Source organism: Neopelma chrysocephalum, unplaced genomic scaffold, assembly GCF_003984885.1.
Source record: "Neopelma chrysocephalum unplaced genomic scaffold, ASM398488v2 Primary Assembly neopelma1_23, whole genome shotgun sequence".
Classification (NCBI taxonomy): domain Eukaryota; kingdom Metazoa; phylum Chordata; class Aves; order Passeriformes; family Pipridae; genus Neopelma; species Neopelma chrysocephalum.
The window spans coordinates 2,679,336-2,701,217 of NW_020897691.1; the positions used below are offsets into that span (position 1 = coordinate 2,679,336).

At 38.3% G+C, this 21,882-nt stretch overlaps 1 protein-coding gene across 2 annotated transcripts in view; it reads right to left on the reverse strand.

The window, feature by feature from the left end:
* FMN2 (formin 2) overlaps positions 1-21,467 on the reverse strand; it is a 185,651-nt gene extending 164,184 nt beyond the window's left edge. For both annotated transcript variants that reach the window (XM_027684504.1, XM_027684496.1), the window contains exon 1: positions 21,407-21,467. The gene's annotated coding sequence lies outside the window, so the exon portion shown is untranslated. The remainder of the gene's footprint in view (positions 1-21,406) is intronic.
* Positions 21,468-21,882: the final 415 nt, after the last annotated feature.

A 21,882-nucleotide genomic window follows, 5' to 3' on the forward strand; every position in this document is an offset into this window, starting at 1 on the left:
TTCAGTTTCTGTATAAGCCTTTACATATTGGTCACATCTTCAAAATTCCTTACTTGTAATTTCCCTTTCATCAGGGATTGCTTAAAACCATATCTTTCCAGAGAAATACGTTCTGTTGTTTTATCTAATTCTTACTTTGGGTTTCATTCGTTCCAGAGATTTCACTGTTCTCATCTGCCTTTATACACATTAAAGAAGAAGAGGAATATAATTCACATTTTAAAAACTATGCAGGCACATCCCCTCCCCCCTCCCAGACGCATACTATTTTTTTTTCAAAGGTTTCTAAATACCTTTACAAATCTGGGCTCTGGTCATTGTTAAATAATGCTCTTTTTTCTGTTTAGAAAGAATAGCACTGTCACTAAGACATGCAAATAAATTAGTTTGAACTATCATAATTTTTTCCTTGTGCCTCTTGGTCACTCTGATGTAAGTCCTGTCCTGAGGGGACTGTGGCTCAGGCACCAAAAATATTTTGTCTGCAAGAACTTGAGTGTTTTATGTGAATCAGATGACTTTGTATACTTGGTGGGATAGTTTGGTCTTTTTTTTTTTAGTTTTCCCTTATCTAATGAAGTCAAACATCTGCCTTTTTTTCCACTTTAAACACTCAACATTCATAAATATCCTATCAAGACCTAGTATTTTCCCTTCTACAGCATTATTACCTATTTGCAAAAGGCTTTTGGAAGCTTGTGTAATTTCAGTCCAACTGAAGATACACTGTAAGAATTACTTAAGGAACAGTTTGAGAGAATTATAGTAGTAGAATAATACCTTGATGGGTATTTTCACTGACTAGAACTGACAAGGATCTAACCCTTGATTACAACTGGAGTACTTGTAGCTTCCAACCCCATTTTAAAGCTCACTTCCCACTAACATCTGCCAGAAATTAGCATAGTGCAGGAGTATTATAAAGATACTGTGGGTTGCATGTGTAAGGGAAATGTAGAATTAGGGCAATATTCTGAAACACTCCTTTTCCTTCCTTCTCTGTAAACTTGCCTTGCAGACTTTACACACTTGCACTACAACTAATGATAATTCACCAGCAGTAATTACACTGCAAATTATGTTGTAAAATAAAGCCATTGACAAAGCTGGGGTTATAAAAGTCTAGTAAAAGACCTATCTTCATTTTTTAATTAGAAACTGGAAATTTATAGTGGTTTTAATCATGTAGCTGCACTATTTCCATCAAGTTTTCATACAGCACATCCTGATGAGCAAGTTCTTCAAAAAACCCCACATAATGTGTAGCTGGAGATATTATCCAGGCTTATATATATTACACCATAGCCAATTTCATTTTTGTTTCAATCTGCAGCTGTAATCCTCATAGTAAAAGAACTATAAGAAAAAAAGCCAAACTGTTTCCTAGATAGTGCCCCTGAATGTGGTATCCTAACCCTCATGATCTATATGGGGAAGGAGCATCATCAAAATGAGCATACTTATGTGAACAGGGGTATGCATGTAAATATTAAAGATTTTGCTTTGCTTATTCCACATAAGGCACAGAAAATAAGTTTAAATAAAAGGAGCGTGGGGTCAGAACAAAAATTACCCCCCCAATGGTAGTGATAGGTACAACTCAATCAGCATTTGCAGGAAACTACAAAACATTATCCAAGTATAAAAACAAATGTTAATACTTCAAGGTTGTTTATTCTCAGGCACTCATTTAGCTTCTGAAGGAAAATATGTTGTTAAAAGTCAGTAAGAAACCAGAACATTTTGGCATCAGTGTTAGCTACATTTTAAAATGTAGCTAACAATGACTAATAATGTATTCAATATTCTACACTAGAAAAGGAGACTTTCAACAGGTAGTAAGTGAGGAAAAGAGAGGAGTTTAAGTGTTTAAGAAGCATAATTCATTTTTAAGAGTGGCTATAACTCAGCTTGCTATAAGTTACCAGCAAACTTTTGAGGCTAGTTGGTGAGCCTGCCTGCCTATCTCATTCAATATTTGCCAGTAGTCAGCCAAAATTAGTGAGGGGTGAGACTGCAGATCTGAGATCCCGCTCACCTCTCTTTCTCCTACAAAGCTCAGGAGATGCAAATGGTAATACAAAGAGGAGAGTCAAAACTTACAGCTCAAGATACATTGTCCTTGTGCTCCCAGAGACTTCCACAATAAACCCGTTAGAAACACAAGACCTTGTTATGGGATTTTGGTTATTTTCAAGACAGTTACCATTTCCTGCAACCTTTCTGGAAAGGTAGCCAGATCCCCCAGCACTACCTGCCCACCTGACTTGCTGTAAGAGGAAGGGCTGCCAGCAGCACTGATTGCCCACACCTGATAAAGGACTCAGCCTCCTGGAGCACAGCCAAGGCAGAGTACTGCCCCCCTGTCGGGTCTGGAACCACGGTGGGAGTGTTTCCCCCCAAATTCCTTACAAAAATACTGGGTGGTTAGTCCACTTTCTGGTAGTTCTGACCTATGGCAAACACAGACTGCCTGAGGGAAAAAAGGGGTGCCTAGGATATCCTGTATCCTGCCCTGTGGAGACACAGCTTTCTTGGGATGGATGGGTTTCCACTATGATTTACTTAATGTGATATTTCACACTGCTCTTAATAGTAGTTGTTGAATGGGATATGGTAATGCAGATGGTAGGAAGAAAGGCTTGTTTGAGCCAACCAAGAGATCCCCAGCCATCTATGTTACTAAAGCTCATATTTTCATACTCCTTGTCATTCAGTCCAGTGCTGGAACCAGGTCCCTATTCCTGCTGTCCTGTGGCAGCAGGAACCCTCCCCCCGCTGCCACTCTGAGCATAATGGAAAACGTACCTCCCCAAGAGGCGCCAGCTACCATTATATATTCCCTTACATTGCCAAAGTCATGCTCCAAGCAGTTGAAAATTCTTTCCTGCTCCCACACTCCCATTCCCATCTCTTTCAGATATAGGGACAATTGCCTTTTATGACTTGATAAGCTCTAGGCATGAGTAGCGAGGGTCAAATCAGAAGATCAGAAAATACAAAGTGGCCAGGGCTAAAGCTGGTCCTGCCCTTGCTTCATTTAGTTTCTACTGGATATGAGATTCTGCTTTTTCTTTTGTTATTTGTTTAAGCAGTATGAAATCCTGCCTCATGCATTGTATTTATATTAAGTGGAGGTGATCCAGCTACTGAGAAACCTAGTTTGCCTACTGAAAGATTTCTTTCATAAGGAGCTTGAACCTAGCAAACAATGATCCTAGGTGAGATTTGACTTGCTTAGGAACTTTTATTAGGTGCATGAGAAAATAATGACTAGGATTTTAAAACGCCTGTTAAATAATGCTGAACTTTCTTACTCATATTTTCTAGCTAGTGAGAACTAACTTTTAAAATAAATGTGTCTTAAGAAGCAGGGTCTCCAGCAATGCAACGTTTGGCAACTATGTGCTGCAGAATGCCCACTGATTAGGAGCAAAACTTCTGTGAAACATTTAACCTCCTGAATTTTTCACCCAAAGGTAATAATACATTTATGCATTGTGAAACAGAGCAATTTTTTTTTTAAAAAATATGATTAGCTCGACATAACAAAAACCATAGATGTTCCAATAAGTCCTTTTATTGTTTTCCCCTGGTATTTCCAATTTCTTACTGATTCTTTATTATGAGACATACTTTTCATCATAAAAGCTATACAGAACCTTTCACAGTTACTTATATGGGAGGAGTTGGCTGAACAGCTGCACTCAAAACCCTGCCAGCATTCTGGAGATGTATGCATTGCAGGTCAGGGTTGGATCACAGAAATAGACTCTGAAAATCCGGGCCTTTGCAAATACTACAGCCAGAGACTCCTGTATTTGGAGCATGAGGTGGTACACTAGTACTGCATCCAAACCCAAGCAATAAGGAAGTGTGAAAGTCTGGTTTATTCCCCAGACTGAATATCACAGAAAAGTGAGGTAGTTTGTGGCATAGCTCCCACTTTTCCTTACAAAAAGTTCATTTCAGAAAACTCGTATTTTGAATGAAGGTCACCAGCAGTTGTTTGCTAATATATGCTAAGCAAATTCGATGGAAAACAGTGTAGGCTACATTATGAAAAAAATAGCTAGTAAAATATCTGCCAACCAGACTATCAAAGCACAGATAAAGCAGTTTCTACAATTTAAACCACTGTAAAGTCAAAAAATTCGAGTCAGAGTCTAAATTATAATTTATATTTAGTTAGAGTCTAGATTATAAATTTTATTTTCTAAGAAAATTAAATTTAAGAAATAAGGTTATTTCTTCAGACCTCACAATAGCTTTTGAACACAGTAGGAGACAAAGTTGTAAGATGGAAATCATTAAGCCTCTGCAAATTTCACTGTTTGGGTAGAGGGCTGAAAGATAAGCAGACCTGACTGTGTCAGTCGATCAAACAGAATTAACATAGTTTAGGACTACCCACCACAAGCAAGCGTTTCATAGAAAAAAAATGAGAGTGGACAAGAATTATTGTACTAGAGGATAGAGAAAGGAACAAAGAATACAAAACTGTAGGAAACTGGGCCTCCTCATTTTCATTCCTTAGAAAAGAACACATTCTGTTAAATCAAGTGGAAAATTACATATTGTCTTGTTGGTTTTCTTGGACAACTCCCAGAGTACTTAATGATGGGTTTGAAAAATATAGACTTTGATCATATCAGTGAACCTTTTTGCCTGCAGAGAGCCCAAAATGTCACAAAACAATGCCAGATTTTTGAGCCTAGTCCTTTTCTGTAGGAGACAAGGGATTAACTTAAGTACTTAGAGCTCTAATTTTATCCTTTCTACTGCAAAAAGTATCTACTAGTCTGAAGGAAAAGTCGACAAAGATCAAATTTTTCCTGAGATTCTTTTAAAAGTTTTTAAAAATCTCAAACAATGATCGCTTTTAAAAATTTCTGAAGACGAAAGAAACGATATTAACTTTTTACCTTCTTATTCTAGTCATCAATTACTGTTCTGTTGCATATACCTACATGAATGTGTAGAATTTGGGTCAAATAAAAAAGACACTGTTGATCAGCTTTCAGTTCTTTTTGAAACTCCAGCCATCCTCCTGTCAAGTGTCATAAGCATATTCCCCATAGAGAGAACAACCTTGGGGCAAGCTCCCTCTGTAAAACAACCGGGAAAATTAATAAAATGTGATAATCTTGATTTTGTACAAATTTGTTTCAAATACTTTTAGCCATTAGAAAACATTTTTTATAATATTTCCATAATCAGATTTAGAATTAAATGAATCCAACCCAGCAAGAGAGGGAAGAACATCTCTTGCCTGGCCTTTGGTTTACTTCAGTACAGAAAATTAACAAAGTGAACACTACTTGTACTAACAAACAAAAGTGCATACCTCTGTCTGTTTAAGAGTTCATAGCATGAAGGTCTATGCTACTAGAGTGAATAATGTTAACTAAAGTTAACTAAAATTATAAAACAGCATCCCATGCAGAGAAAGATGAGAAGCCAGAAAGGAAAAGAGATCTGAGTAAACCAAAGACAACTGTTGTATCTATCACATATAATATTAGTGTCTCAGGCTTTTACTTCCTTTTCCTGTGATCCTTTGCTGTTGTCAAATGATGATCAGCAAAGGCCATCTATACAGGGGTTTATAAGTGCTGTCTTCACATTTCCACCTTTATTTATCTCCACAGTACAGCTCAAACCAAAGTCACTATAGCAGTTATAACAATTCAAGTTCATGCCTTAAGTAGAGTTTAGGGGAAGTTACTGCAGGAAATACTATGGATAGATGCAGTTTCTAGTATATATGCTGCTGCTAAGAGCTGCTGATGCACAATGAATAGTATTCTCCAGTTTAAGAGGTTGTTGGTTGAGTTGTGAGCCCTCTCCAGTAAAACCTTTGCCTTGTCTATCCATATACAGCCTTAGCTGGCCCAATACTTTTGGTTTAAGGTTTTATATATTTTCAAATATATTAATGGCAATAGGCAGTACAGAAATACCATCAGCCTGTTACAGGATGAGGATGGTGACCTCACAAAACATCATCATCATGGCTAGGCTTCGCAAACGAAGATTTGGGAAGGGCTCTACCCATGTTTATTGCAAGCACATTGGTGGCTAAAAAGGCCAATACGAGACAGGCATGTCCAGTTGCAAAAGGCACAACAGAAAGACTCCTTAGATGGTATATTCTGCAAGGCTCGATTCTTTCTGCATTGTCTTTTCTCCTCCAGGGTGATCCTGCGTGCTTTCTCAAAAGCATCAGCAGTGTTATAGATGGCGTGTCTCCAGGCCTCCCGATTGGAGGCCAGAGTAGACAGTTATGGTGGTCAATATGCCCAAGGCTGAGATGTTGCTTCAGGGAGTCCTTGTATCTTTTCTTCGGGGCTCCTCTCTTGCGGCAGCCAGTGGCAAGTTCACCATAAAGCAGGATCTTAGGGAGGCGGTGGTCCTTCATCCTGGAGACGTGTCCTGCCCAACGCAACTGTGTTCTCAGCAACATGGCCTCAATACTTGTGACTGCTGCTTGTTCAAGAACAGATGTGTTGGTCACATAATCTGACCAGTGGATGTTTAGGATTGTGTGGAGACAGCGTTGATGGAAGCATTCCAGGAGACGCAGGTGGTGGCGGTAGATGACCCATGATTCAGATCCGTATAAGAGAGTAGACAGCACTATGGCTCTGTAAGCACTGATCTTTGTACTTTTCTTCAGGTGTTTATTTCACCAAACTCTTTTATGAAGCTTTCCGAAAGCACTTTATGCCTTTGCTAAGCTGTTGTCTATCTCCCCGTCAATCTTACCATCCGAGGAGATGAGGCTGCCTAGGTAATTAAACTGCTGGAGACCTCACAAAACAGAGACAGAGAAAAGGCACAGGTGTTTAACCCATTCTTTGCCTCTGTCTTCAACATGGATCATAGATCAAGGGTGTCTCAGTGCCCTGAACTAGAGAACCATGACTGCCAGAATAATCAGCTCCTAGTCGACCCTGAAATTGTGCGGGATCTGCTGCTCCAGCTGGATCCTTGCAAATCTATGGGGCCTTATGGGATTCATACAAGAATCCTCAAAGAGCTGGCTGATGTCATCACAAAACCTCTCTGGATGATTTTTGAGCAGTCTTGGGAATGGGGTAAGGTCCCAGCTGACTGAAAGCTGGTGAACGTTGTCCTGGTTTTCAAGAAGGGCAAGAATAAGGATACTGGAAACCACAGGCCTCTTAGTCTTCCTTTAGTGCCTGGTAAAGTTATGAAGAAGATTATTCTGGGAAGTATTGAAAAACACCTGAAAGACAATGCTATCATTGGTCAAAGCCAACATGGCTTCATGAAAGTCCTGCTTATAAAACCTGATTTCCTTCTATAACAAGGCAACCCACTTGGTTATCAAGGGAAGCCAGTTGGTGTCATCTTTTTGGATTTCAGTAAAGTTTTTGATACTGTGTCTCACAGGATCCTTCTGGACAAAATGTCCAGCCCACAGCTGGATAAACACATCATGTGGTGGGTGAGCAATTGGCTCATGGGTGGAGCAAAGAGGGCAATAGTGAATGGGGTAACATCAGACTGGTGACCTGTCACTAGTGGGGTTCCACTTGGGCCTTGTGCTCTTCAACATCTTCATAAATGACTTGGACATGGGAGTGGAAGGGATTCTAAGCGGGTCTGCAGATGATACCAAACTGGGAGCGGCTGTTGACTGCCTCAAGGGCAGGGAGGCCTGCAGAGAGCTTAACAAATCAGAGGACTGAGCAATCACCCACCATATGAAGCTCAACAAGGGGAAGTGCTGGATTCTGCACCTGGATGTATGGACAGACTGGGAAATTAGATGCTGGAAAGTAGTGCCACAGAAAGGGACCTGGGCATCCTGGTCAATGGCAAGTTGAAACTGTGTCCTGGGGGACATCAGGCAAAGCATTACCAGCTGATCAAGGGAGGTGATTGTCCTGCTCTGCTCCGCACTGGAGCGGCATCACCTTGAATATTGTGTGCCATTTTGGGCACCACAATATAAAAAAATATTAAGCTGTTAGAGAGTGTCCAAAAGAGGGTAAGGAAGATGGTGAAGGGCCTTGAGGGGAAGCTGGATGAGGAGTGGCTGAGCGCACTTGGTTTGTTCAGCCTGAGGGAGAGGAGACTGAGGGGAGACCTCATTGCAATCTACAACTTCCTTATGAGGGGAAGAGGAGGGGCAGGCTCTGTCTCTTCTCTGTGGTGACCAGTGACAGGACCTGAGGAAATGGCCTGAATTTGTGGCAGGGGAGGTCTGGGTTGGATATTAGAAAAAGATTCTTCACCCAGAAGGTGATCGGGCAGTGGAACAGGCTCCCCCGGGAAGTGGTCACAGCACCAAGCCTGACAGAGTTCAAGAAGCATTTGGATGATACTCTCAGGCACATGGTGTGACTCCTGGGGATGGTCCTGTGCAGGGCCAAGAGCTGGACTTGACAATCCCTGTGGGTCCCTTCCAATTCAGCATATTCTCTGATTCTGTAATCCATAACAGGGGCAGAGAGACCAAAAAAGTGAGAAGAATTTACAAAACCTGATTCAAGACCTTGACATCTATTCTTTTTGGGTTTCTCATGTAGAAAAAGAGGTTATTGAAATATTTAACGTAACTAAGTTAATTTCCTGAACAGAATAATTTCTATAGAATACTAGTTCTTTCCACTAAGTTCCCATATAAAGGACATGAGCAGAACAGCATAAAGAATACCTCTCAAAGTACTGCAGAATTGGATGTTGTTATTGGTGCCATTAACTTGTTCTCTATTCAAGTATTTTGTGATTTGCCTGTTCTGTAAAATCTGCAGTCTATTAAAGCTGCTAGCCTGGGGGTCAGCAGTAGTTTTCAACTCCTCTGCCACAGTATGTCAGCTGGACTAAAAATCCAGTTACACACAGTACTTGCTAATGTCCAATCTGTCCTGGCTGACTAACTAGGCTGAACTAGCTGTGGTAGTACTTACCTGTACAAAGAGAGGTACAACTACGTCAAGTGGGCTCAATCCATAAGATATGTTTTATGTCCTTGACTAGGTCTTAACATGAGGGACCCAAAGCCTATTTAGCACAGTAAATTCCTATTGATTTTGTAGTTAAAATGTCTTCCCTTTTGTCAGCTGAATAGTCATCTTAATAAGCCAAGTTCTAGTGCTGATTGTCAATAAAGCAAATATGTTGCAGATGATCGGCTCGCAAACTATTTAACTACAGTAAGACAAAAGAAACATGGTCCAGATAAATAACCCAGATGGCCAGATAAAGGTCCTGAAATTCAATTCAGCTGATAACACTTTTGTATCAAAAGTATTATGCCATGCATAGACTCCACCACTGAATATACAGCTTTTGTAGGGCTAAATATGTAGGGCAATTAGTGTGATCCAGTTAGGGAATGAAATGTTCATTCCACTAGCAAATGGAAAGTTAAAATTTTACCACATCAGTCCTTTCCTCACTATATGCATTCCCAGTCTTTCATATTCTTGTGTCTTCTTCCTCAACTTCAACATCTTCATCTGACCAAGTATCTAATATCAACTGTCCTACTGAATTTTTTGTCCTAAGCAACTCTCCTTTGACTGTCTCCACCACTGCTGTATGCAAGAATTTTTTGTGTGATGTCTCATCCTGTTTTATGATTTATCCAAGGTCATTCACAGACTGTGTTCTCAATATCTTGAGTGACTTACTTCTAGCTACAAAACGGCATCTCTTCTCCTATACTTGTTTATCTTCATTAATTTCTTTTGCTGACTTGATGATCCTGATGGCTCCCTTCCAACTCAGCATATTCTATGATTCTATATGATTTTATGAAAATTTCACAGCCTAGAGTGCTTTAGAAAATTAGTTATAGAATCTCAAGTAATAACTAAGCATTGATTTCTGCAACAATGGGCAAGAAAAATTTCAAACAAATATTTTATTATGATTTTTCCCCTACTTTGCCAATATCCTCATATTAAGATCTTACATAAAACTATTTAGAAAGTAGAGTCCTTCCCAACATCCAAGCTGGTCAGTCTTACACATTAAATTATATGAGATACAACATTTCCATTTCATTTATGTTCAGGAAAGATCTTCAAGTAAACAAAATTGAAATACTCAGCAGCAGTCCCAAATTTAGCTTGAAGAGACTTTGTGTGAACTGTCCATATAGCAGCTCATCTTTTTGTATGTGTTTACAATAAGAAGGATGAATTATGCCCTAAGAGGGCTTATCTTTCAATTTTTTTTACATAATGTACTCAGCACTGAGGAAAAAACAGTCCTTGGGGAAAAAGGGATTAAATGTTCAATTAACAAAATTCTGATAGTCTTTTCTGAGCCAGTTTAGTCTTAACCTGGGGTGTTATTACAGGAAGAGTTTGCGTTACTAAAGTGTTAGTGTTAGGCTACCTTAGCATAGCCTAAAGAAAGAGGAAAAAAAAGATAATGGGAAGACTCATTACTTTTAAATAGGGTATTTATGTTATCATCTGGTGCTTTATTTGCTTCTGTGACAGAAATCTTCCAAATATCTGAAAGATTTCAGGATATATTACCTTAAAAATTATTTTAAAAAAGGGATTTGGACTGGTGATACATATGGTTTAATATCAAGCTTCTAGCAGTGGTCAGTACAGACAATGTTGCAGGAAGCACTCTAAGCCTAAGCAATGGGAAATTTCATTCCCCAAGTCTGTCATCCAGATTTATATGTGTCCTCAGATAAGGGGGTTCATTTTAATTGTCTCAAAACTGCAAACAGCATTGTGCTGTTCTTGCTATCATGTTAGCTTTGTCTTGCACTCAAAGATACGTCAGCCAAAGCAGGGACCAGTTGTACCAAGCACTAAGCAAAATGTTACAAGTGCCCCGTTCCTGCTCCAGAAAGCTGACAGTCTGAGTTGACTCACATGGATAACCTCATTAACTCAATTACATTTATTCTCTTCCCACTGCCTTTCACTGCTTTTGCACCACAGGGCAGTGAAGAGGTATTTGATATCAGTAGCCTTCCTGAAACTATGGACTAGAGATAGATTCTTGATGTGGAAAGGACAGACATCCTGGCTTAGCAAAATTAAGTGGTCATATAACATGTGGAGCACCATGCAAGTACGAGTGAAGTGGGAAAAGAAATAAGTCTGTCAGCACTTTCAAATCAAAGGACAATAAGCTACAGAAAGGCTCGGAACAGTACAGAGCACATGTGTCACTGACATGGGATGCATATGACATGAAATGATCAATCACAATGTAGCATTATAAGGAAGTAAAGGAAAGTAAAGGAAGAATTGGAAAAGCAAAACTGAAGACAGATGGAAGATCCATCTTTTCTGTAATACATCATAAGGAAACACTGCTTTGAACTCTCTGGTTTCTGAGTGGCTCAGGTGTTGGTGTAGACATTAGCCTCATGCTTCCATTTCATCCAAATACAAGAATTCTCAAGCACTAAAAAAGCAAAGACCTTTTCTGCCTCACAGATACCAAAGTGTTGGACTTTTCCTGCCCAATTGCAGGAACATATCAACTCATGTTGATTTACTAAGCTTAATTTTCAACCCTTACTCTTACCATTGCTGCTTTTGTGGCAAGACAGAGTAGCCCAATGTGAATCTTCAAAAGAGAAGAAAATTCTTATGATAGGATCAATATAGACATGAGGCGCTAATCTAGATTAAGGTCTTACTGTGCACCAAGTACCCTGTAAGCATAACAGCAGACAAGGTTTGGGATTTTGGGGTCCAAGCATACGCTCGGTGATTTTTTTGATGATGGTTCTGGTTTATTTTTTATTATTTTTATTTTACCTGGGGCATATAAAGCAAAAATGTGCAATATTAGAAAATACACCTTATTTTAGTCTTGTCAGATAAGTATCTTACATCAGTCTGAGACACAACGAGAAAAGAATTTGACAGAATAGTTTCAGATCCTACTTTTTTTCTGTTTCACTCCACTGAACTTACTGTTATTCACTCCCATTATGGACTATTCATGACATGGTTGTTTTTCTTCCATCATGTCAATATCTGATTAGACACAAATAAGCTTCTTCTGTTCCCTCTAATTCAACACTAATATAAAATATCTCAAGTGCCATAACAGGGTTATAAGCAGTCCAATGTTTCTGTGTGAAATTTTACATTATTGCCAGCCTGATATTACTCCCTCTGACATGGAAATCAAGCTGTGTCCTACAGAGGAAGTCAGATGGCTTTACAGTAAACCACAGTACTCCAAGTTGTCTGTACAGGCAGGAATAAGTCAATTAAAAATAGCTGTGAATAAACATCTGTTTAGCAGTATGCAGGTTCTAAGATTTTTCTGATAATAGAAGTCAAGAAATTTCCATATTATCTATGGAAACTGTTTTTAAACATATATTTTTAATTTAACTCCTATGGTCCTCAGCACAGTTAAAGCCCCTTAAACTGGCATTAGCCCAAATCGTGTATTAATAAGGCTGCTTCGGCTGCCAATTAAAGCCCTAACTGCATGGAAGATTTCAGGGAGACCTTAAGGCAAAATTGATACCAAAGTCACCTTTATTTATAAATACACATATATCTTGACACAGCTGCCTTATTCCTCAATTAGGGTCTTCTGCAGTTGTGTCCTAGAACCCTTGATACTCTAGTTGGTGTAGCTTGAAACAAATAGATCCTGCCCACTGTTTTCTGAGGAAGGCATGCAGAGAAAAGACAGAAATATCTTGTTCATGACCTAGAAAACTATTTCTTACACAAATATTAGCATGTAGCTTAGCTTATATTTCAAAGAGTTAGAATGTCAAGTTACTTAAAAATTCCTTTAATTATACTGGCTGCTGTGAGCTATTCATATGCTTTGTTGATTATGTTTCGTTCCACATCCCAGTTCGATCATGAAAATAAGTGCAGAGAAGAGAGCCTTGAAATATTTATAACAAGTATATTTAAGGGCAACTTTAGAGAAGGTAAATTTAAACTCTCCATTGAAATATAGCCTGTATGTAAACTGCTGTGCTAAAGTAGAACATTAGAGAAAGTCATAGAGTTCTGATGCTAAAAAAAATGCTAAAGGCCCAGGGTGTTGCATGAAGCAGAGAAACCTCCAGATCAGAATTTAATGATTAAAATATTAGAAAGAAATTGAGTTTTCATATGTTCAGATTTGAAGACATCAAAAGGAATTTAGCAGAGGTAAGGATTAAAATTTTGAACATGTAAACATTTGTTGATTTCAGATGGCGCAAAGAATTCTGGATTTATGTTGCAAAATAAATTAACAAAAAAAAAAAAAAAAGGAAGTTTGATCCAGATCAGGTCAGGTGTGTACACATGTAAATTGCAAAAATGATTGTATATGTCCAGTATGATGAACTTTGAAAACTGCTGGGGTTTGGGGTATTTTTGAGTTGTCATCTGATGACTAAGATTGAGATACCTTACAGACATTTTGCAGACACCAAGAATTTCAATAACTGGAATTGACTACAAGACTATTTCAGAGCTATGTAAAATAAGTTCTCACTATTTAAATGTCCTTTTACCTGGCACATCTCGATTTTTGCTTTATAGAACTATTTGTCTAAAGACTACATGAAAGGACATTCAACCTCACTTTTTCCAGTTAAAATAATTTCTTAATAAAACCTCAAATACAAGACGCTTCTGAATTCTTTTGCATTCTTGAGTGCAGCTGGTTTCTACAGGCACACTGACATAACTTGGACTATGTTATTTATTTATTTCAACAGCTTGTGGCTTTTGCACACATTTCAGACTGTTTCTTCTGCTAGAAGAAATATCCACAGAAACTGTATTTGTATTGTTACCTCATTTATCATCTCAAACCAGAGAAAACAGGTCTGATGTATGTGATGTAAGCCACATACTTGGTTGGTTATTTTTAAACTTTGGGGGTATAACTTCTTGTCTTTGGTAAGATTATTCCTCATCTCCACCCCCCTTCCTCCCCAAACATCTCTAGACAACTCAACTTTATATCAGTTAAAAATTATAAGAAAATTATAATAATCCAGTTTAGGGAAGAACAGTTGCAGATCTTGGAAGACTGAATATGAGCTGCTGTAACACATCATTATCTGCTATTTATTTATTTAACACACTCATTGTATTTTTCTTTGAGTATTTGTCTTTAAATCAAAATCCACATCCAGCATAGATAGGATGAGCACAAATGGTTTGACACTACACCAAGGCTATTTTGGAAACATGATGGAAATCTCTTTGGTCAAATTAATTGATACCTACTTTTCTTAGTTTATCCCTACCATGTCCCCTCCTGAAGGCATGCAGGAGAAAACTTTTGTGATGAAAGAAAAGGGAAAAAAACCATCCATACAGCCTGGGTCACATGAATATAAGTTAGTCAAATATTATGTGGGTAGCCTGAAGACCCTTCCCTGTAGTTAAACAGGAACACAAGTGTTGTGCTGTTGAAGTAGCAAACCTACTGTGAGCGTAGTGGAAGTATGGCCTCTATCCTGTTCATGTCCTGCGTGCACACACACTGTAAACAGGCTGCAGAGGAAAGAGAAGAGAAGCAAAGTGCAAAGGACTACAAGTTGTCATGTTCTGAAGACACTGCTTGCTTTGAGAGATTCTCCCATAGCATTAGGACTTGGAGCCACCACAGATGAGAAGGAAGAGTCTATGCAGGTACAGACATTTCTTCTATGCAGCCAGGAGCATGCAAACAGTATTGAGTTGTAATAAGAGAAGGTAGCTGGAGATCGGGAAGAAGGAGCTAATTATTGTTCCCTTTTTTTCTCAGTAAAGTAGTATCTTAACATATTGCACATCCTAAACTATCTGCCATAGGCTATCCAGTGCTTAGTCTTAAAGTAATTTAGTCCTAAATGACAGACAAAGTTTAGAGAACACAACTGAGCATATAATGATGATCAACTTTTTAAAAAAAACAAAAAACTTTTTCTCTTTTGGATTGGGAGCTTCATAGGGAGTTAGGAATTCAGTTACAGATTTTCTGCTATGCTTTTAGACCTTCCAATTTCTCTGGAAGTATGTGCATATGTTAAGTGCTATATCTTAAATATATTTAGCTACATTAACACCTTTGGAGGCAAATGCAAGTGTATGTCTGCAGCTGCTGCTAGTCCAGCCATCTCTGATTGGTACATTTTTCTGTCTTTGATACCACCCATGCAACACTCCAAATAAGTCTCATTCAGATGTACACAGAGTTCAATTCACTCTTTCCGTTACATTGCTAAAAAAACCCTTTACCCTTATGCACAGCTGGTTACTTCATGACATTCCTTCTACTTAGAAGGTGAAAAACCTCTTAAGAGCCTAAGGTTGTCCAGAACTGCTCCCTGGGGTGGCTATAAGATAAACCCCAAATTCAGCCTTCTATCCTGTGAGATAATTCCAATATAATCCCAGAAGAGTTTCAGATACTGCCAGCAGCATGTGAGCCACTTAGCCTTGCATCCAGCCAGAGTCCTTATTTATTAGATCATCATATTTTTCTTCAGCTCTTAGACCATTAATTTCCCAAATATACATTTAATAAAGGTAATAATAATAATAATAAAATGGTCATAATGCAGCCTTACCTTGTTTCCTGCCAAAACATATTCTGGTGCGGACTCAGCAACTTCTGTTCCACAGAAACACTCTCACACAGACTATACTTTTATGAGAGTCAGAATGTCTGGCTTTTTTGCTCTGGGCACCATTTCCAGTCACATGAACTGGGAACAGTTTGATTCAGATGTTAACAGCCACTGACATTTGCAGGAATGTTGCTTAAAAAAAAATCATAAATGCTTAAGAAATTTCACTGCTTGAAAGATTTAGCACAAAAGTTATTGAAAATACATTATGTGTTTTATTTGGAAGATCATAGGTGTTCACAGTAACATGGAACATAACTATGTATTATGTTATGGAGCAAACCATACAGAATAAAGCTTTGTCTCAAATTTCATGTCTTTACAAGCTCACTGAAGTAGGACTGTGCAAATCAGGGAAGAATACGACATTTTAATTTTAAATGGATATTGGAGTCCGAGAAATTAAATGGGATGAATTCCACAACCTGACAAAAGTAGTGGATTAGACTAAATCTGTGATTGGCACCTAAGCTTCCAGTAAACTCTCTTCCCTCTCTTCATTTATTCTAAATATCTTTTTCAATTCTGTAAAGTGATTTTTTTTTTGTCTTAGATTTGAAGGAGCTCTCCATCTGGGGGAGGGGGGAAGACAACAGATTTGTGGTTTACATTTCATAGGACTACAGTAATGGAGACACTCAGAGTACAGCTCTCTTTTGTTCCAATTTCAGGCTCTCAGGAAGTCTCATGTTCAGAAGGTGACCTTCAAGGGGCATTGCTATGTCCCTCATTCATTGTATTACAGGATATGATGTAGCTGGGTCCAAGCATCTGACAGACTCTTACTGCTCTCTGAGTAAATGGAAGTTACATGGATTATTTTAAGCTTTCCTCCCACCTGAGATACTTCCTTTCTACACTCTCTGGTCTTTTAAAGGGACAACAAAAATCAAAGATCTCATGAAGCCTACAAGGAGCATTCAGAAGTGTTAAAATCTTTTGCCTTTCAAGATCAGTGAGAGAGGAAGAAATAACTCAAAGCCAGCTAAATGTAGACAGATTAAAGCAATACACACATATTGTTCCTTTATAATCTTTACTTGGTTATGGGTGCAGAATATTGGGATTTTTCTAAGGAGAAACAGAGGGGGGGAGAAATGGAGTCATATGTTTCCTCTTTTTCCATTAGCATGGTTTCCACAGCTCTTGCCCCTTTGCCAAAGAGGTAACCAAATGACTGGCAAACCAAGTTTCCGTGCTATGTACAGGACAGAAAATAAATTGATAAGTGTGCAGTGGTGCAGAGCAGCAGTTCTAACACAGCTAGTAAATTCCTGCTGCCTAGTGCAAGTTTTGCAGGAAATACCTATACATATTTTGTGGCTATCAGACTTCCTAACTATGTGCAGATCAACTGTATCATACCACTGTACTAAGTTCATCCAACATTTGTCAGAAATGAGCTGATTTTGTATGTTTGTATGAGCAATCAAGGACAGAAGCAAAGAGCATCCCTTCATAAATTACTTAACTGGGATTTTTTTTGTTCAGAAGCTAATGGTAATCTAAATCAGCAATCATGTCCCTCAAAGATTAATTAATGCCAGGAAACTGTCCCTTCCATAAGTATGTTAGACTGAATGAGAATGAGCTACACAGTCAGTGCTTGTGTTCCAAAGAAATGGCTAGGGTATGCAGAAGGTACTCTTTCAGTTAAGAGCTAATATCCATTTGGTGTAGCATCCATAGGCAAATGAGTTCGATGCCTGCAAATAAGTGAGAGTAGATATAATCTTTTAATTTGTTTTGAAAATTCTCTTGAAGATTCCCAATTCTTGGGAATGACCCTGTATATACATCCCAAAAGTTAAATATAATGAGGCAGTGAGTAGAATAGTTTTTTCATTTAGTTTGAAAGCATGAGATATTACTATTTCTCATAATTTCAGCCTAGAGTACAGCTAAAGTGTTTCTCTAAAACCATATATAGTTTTACCCAAAAGGTGTGAAATTTCCATACTCCAGGAGGAAGAATTTCAGCGACCTTCAAACACAGCCATGTGAACTTCATAGTATTCCCGCTTCATGAGGTTTCTTCCCCAGTCTAAGATTTAAAGGACTAGGCCTATAGGATATTAGGTAGCTCACTATTTTCTCCTCCCTCATATTGACAGCATTATCATTATTAAGGCACTGAATTAGACAGATCAAAAAAATGATGGCCATCTGAAAACTCCACAGTCCAAAAGAGGGAGATTTATCCTGCCAGAGTGGGTTTTGCCAGAGTGGGTTAGCAAGGTTATTATGAAGACATCATATGAGACTATTTCACGGAAACAGCTCATGAAGTAGTGAATGATGTAAAGATATCCAGAAGAAGGAAGATAGATCAAGCAACACAAGAAGCTACAGGACAGTCAGAAAACAAGAAAATACATTTTATTTAAAAAAACCCAAACACCATCTGCCCTGCAAAAAAACCCAAGCCAAATCAAAAAAACCTCTCCACGATTCATGGCAAGATTGCTTTAGAAATCAAATGGGAAAACCTCCTTTTGATTTCATTTTGTCTGTAGAGCTGTCATCCCAGCAACTTAAACAGATACTGAATATGCTACTCAGCATATTCATAACTCAGCAGCCTACAGAGCTCCCTCCCCTTCAGTTATCAGACTGTGTGTGGGATCCCCTGAACTTATGATCCTGGTTTCAATCCTCCACGGAGGGATGTGCACTGATCATTTAGTGAGTCACACATGTGGGTGGATTTTGTCTCTTTACCACTACATGAGCTAATTTAACTGCAGGCGCAAGTCAGAGAAATTAATCCTGGACCCGTTTTCCTCCAATTATCAAATCATTCTATCTTAATGTTAAGACAAGGTTGATCAAAACTAATGACCTACAAGGAAGGCATGTGTGTGGAGGCGTTTTACTACAACATGTCTTCCAATGTTCTAGACAGTCAAGGTAGAAAAATGGATTTTGCTTTTTCCTACCTGTCAGGGAAAAAACCCAAACAACAACAAAACAGTGAAGTTGCCATATTTAGTAGCACAGTCTAGAAAATCACAGTGATGGAAAAGCCAGAGAACATGGGGATTTTTTCGTGTGTTTTTTGTTTGTTTGTTTGTTTACTTTTGTGCAGGACACAAATAGAAATCTTATTTTAGTGAAGTATCAGTAAAAGGTAGTATGCGTTAAAATCATTACCCTGCCAAAACCCATACCTAGGGCACCAGTACAAGGATTTTTTTTTCACTGTCCAAAGCAGCATCTAGAGTGATATAAAATGACACTAGCTGCCTTTTTCCCCCAGAGGCTGTTGAAGATAAGCTACAAATGTTATTTGTTGGAAGCTGAGTCACCAGGTACAGCAGCTTTTGTGAAGAATCTTGCAGAGGTTCTCCATATTAAGAAGTCAGAACTCTGCTTTCTTTATGTAACACAGTCTTCTCAGAAGAGAGAGGGCCAATGGCCCTCCATACTCTGGAAATGAAAACTCACATTAGATTTTGAAGGATCACAGGGTATTTAGCTGTAACAAGTGCCCACCAAGTTTTAATCATAGCCCCATTACTAAAACAGGGCTTTAGGACTGAAAGCCACATATGAAACTTAAGAATTGTAACTCAGAGCACATCACTCTGATGTTTTAGAAATTCAAAGCAACTAACAGCATAGTTTTAATGTAAGAAAATGTGTTCAGTAGGTACACTTCCCTTTGTTTGAAAGTTCAGCACAGGATCACACCTCAGTGGAGGCACTCAAAGGACACGGGAAAAAGACAAATTATGGAGCAAGATAAAGGTCTGAACTTCCATTATTACCACTTGGAAGTATCTTACTTTATGCATACAGGGAAAGAAAGAGAAAAATCTCCTAATATCCTTTTTTTTTTGGGGGGGGGGGGCACATTTGGTCAGATGAATAATTATGTCGTAACTCTATAAATTTGTCTTTCGTTTTTAGGCTTTACTTTCTGGTCATTATTTCAAACCTATCTACTGAAATACTGCTGAACATACTGCTTCATCAGAGTTCCTGCAGAGTAAATTAAGGCAGTTATTTTGTATAAGCAGTTTTTTTATGTGATATAAAGTATCCTCAGAACACCGGATGGGTATTAAATTTTATGGTAGCCTGTACAGAGATAGCACTCATTTTATGGGGACAAAGAGTCATAAAGAAATTAGAGTATCAGCTTGGTCTTTACATCATATTCTGTGTTTCGAAGGCAGAGACAGAATTCTCAGAAGAGTCCCATCAGACAGCATAAATGGACAGAAATAGTACAGAATGTGTCTACAATAACTATACTACTGAAAAATGTGGAATTCTTGCTCTCAGCCTGAAACAGCAATTCATTGCTCTACTAGCTGACATCAGCTGCAGGAAGAAACACCAGGCAGGGGATTCTGAGGAGTATCATAATCTCAGTATATGGGCTTACTTTATTACTTCAGAAATTAGGTGCAGTCAGTGAATAAAGTCGCTGAATAAATACTCTCACTTTTAACACTGCACCTACTGGGTCTATCGTGCAGTTTCTAAAGGAGAAGAATCTGTGTGACAAAAGAGCAAGAAGATAAATGCTAGATTGATAATTAAGAAAATAAAGCTGTTACTGTTTATAGCAAACCATAGAGTTGCTTTCCACCAATTGCAAGGATTGAGAAAGTGTTACACAGTTCAAATTGAAACTTAATTCTAGTGTCTGTCATCATTTCAGAGCAGATTCTGGGAAATTCACATAGCTGAACTTGTCACCTGATATTGTTTTGTCCCTTTTACAAGCACGAAAGCATGGACAGACACTGTACCTTGTCAAAAACTGTCCAACAATTAAGGAACAGAATTGCCTTGAGCCCAAGGCTTGTGTTCAAGTCACTGAAGACCACAATCCTTACAAAAAAGCCCATTGCCTTAACTAAAGCTGTATCCCTGTTTTGGGCCCCCAGCTGGTCCTCAAACTCCACTTCTCAGGAAGGTCTTGAGCTGTAGCTGCTTGGTAGTGTCAGTTGAACCAAATAAGGCAGACGCTGCTTAAGAACAAAGAGAGGAAGATTTGGCTGTAGATGCAACCATGTCCTTTCAAGTGTTCCTCAAGTAAGAGATGGAGACCCTATGTGCCAGTGGTCACATTGAGTTGTGTTCTCTAACGTTTGTTACAAAAACATATCCTGCCTAAAGCTGAGGCTACAAGTGCTGTGACAGATTTTCTTACATTACTTTTCAAACCAACTCACTAATCTGAAGTTTGTGACTGACAAAAGCACATTGTTTTGGTGTACAGTTTGCATACTTTGTATGCTACCTCCTCCCTATTCAGTTATTTTTCCTCATTCAGTGCTCAGTTTCTTGTTTAAAAAAAAACAACAAACAACAAAACAAAACAAAAAACCCCCAAATTTTCTCTTGAAAATTTTCCTCCCTCCACAGCAAACTCTGAATATTTTAAGATATATGCATGAATGAAGTTTTTCCATAATATTCCGGTTCCTGAACTTGGCAACCTTCCTGCGTTTTAGTTTGAAAAAAAACAAGTTACATTTCGTTGAATGGTTCCTACCCTTAAGATGCAAAACATTAGCTGTACAATCAATATTTTTTAAAAATTCTAAACATAATTACTTCTGTTTTCAGAAGGCTTCTTGCAAGACATCTTTATGGTGTAAATATAACTTGTACAGGATAATATTGTCTAAAAAGTATAAAAATATAAAAATAACCCCCCAAACATTTAAAAAATTCTGAATTTAATGAATATATAAAGATACATTTCTTGACACAGTATCTTAAGATCCAGTAGAAGCCTGAGGAATTCACTAAAATGACAGCAAAACTTACCTTAAGAAGAATCAGAATGGAGGCTCTAGTTTCTCTTATACCTTGTATTCAATCAAGTGCTTAGGGCAAGACTTAATGCTGACTCCTTCCACCTCTGTAGTGGTCAAAAAAAAAAGATATAGCCAGAATCTAAGCACTCCGATAGGTTTGGCAAACTGAATAGAAGTAACATCTGGCTCTCTGCCTGAAATTAATTGGAGAAATATATTACAGGCTCTGCTCTTATCATCAACTGCCAAGAAGCATTTAGATAATGCTTCTTTACAAGAGGAGAAAGGAAGAGTTTTCTTTTTTTTTTTCCAGAATGATGCATGTACACTGTCAGGCAGATAACAATTAAGAACTGATTGGTGAATATGAGAGGGAAAAAAGTTACGTTGTTTAGTTTTTCCTTTAAAAAAAACCCAATTCCAAACGTAGAGAGAGACAGTTTTTCCTATGGATTTCAGGATGAAGAATCCAATTAATAAACTTTA